Genomic DNA, 834 nt, shown 5'->3' with positions numbered 1-834 from the left:
TATTGTTAATCTTGAAAAGTAAGGAATCATTCATTTTATTGCAATTATAATATTGCATCTTTACACCTTCAAAACACCAAAGCATTACACAATAAAATATATGGAAATTCTCTGGTGTTTGTGGTAAAGTCGTAGCTTGGCAGCATTTTTACTATTTTACTCAAGACAGTGCAATCCTCGGTGGGTGCACTAATTGTCCGAAAATAAAATTTTATTTCAGGTGGGTGTATCTAAGTCAGTACAGCACTATTGTTGTTATTGTGACCAATTGAAGAAGTAAATTTTGTTTTATCATTTTTAAACAGATTACGCCTGAGAGATTCCTGTGTAGAAGCTTGGAACCACCAGAGCGGACATTGTGAAACAAATTTAAAAAATATGCATACAAAATTCAATAATTGGTACAACAAGTAAGTTATAATAACAATTATTTCCCCAAAAAAAATTATAATGGTAATAACAAATGCTAATAAATGATTAACGATTTTCTGCATGTTATATGAGCATGCTACAGAAAATTCTAAAGTGCATGGTATTTACGCCTGTTTATGGCTGCTAGGTAGTCACGGACCACGCCCATACGCAATTGTGTCATACACAATGACGCTACGAGTTATAGATTATTTTCCTTCCTTTACCTGTAAGTGGATGTAAATCTAGGCAAGTTAAAGATGTTAAGAAATATAAAAAGTGATCACACAAAATGACACTGATCATAAAATAGAAATGTTCTACATTTCTGGTCACTTGTAGAATATTTAAAAAAAAAAGTGTTTATGTGATAATCTTTTTTTGTTACAGAATGTCGATTCTTGGTAAGATAGAAAAAATAGA

General features: G+C 31.3%; 1 long non-coding RNA gene across 1 annotated transcript; it reads left to right on the top strand.

Moving 5' to 3' along the window:
- LOC117112995 lies at nt 1–834 on the top strand. The gene is made up of 3 exons (XR_004446126.1): nt 1–18; nt 306–410; nt 802–834. It is a non-coding gene; the product is annotated as an uncharacterized LOC117112995 (long non-coding RNA).

This window comes from Anneissia japonica, unplaced genomic scaffold (genome assembly GCF_011630105.1).
Source record: "Anneissia japonica isolate Jap-2015-1 unplaced genomic scaffold, ASM1163010v1 scaffold80305_len834_cov132_single, whole genome shotgun sequence".
Classification (NCBI taxonomy): Eukaryota; Metazoa; Echinodermata; class Crinoidea; order Comatulida; family Comatulidae; genus Anneissia; species Anneissia japonica.
The sequence above is the reverse complement of the archived record's forward strand: the minus strand, read 5'-3'. Positions and strand labels throughout refer to the sequence as shown.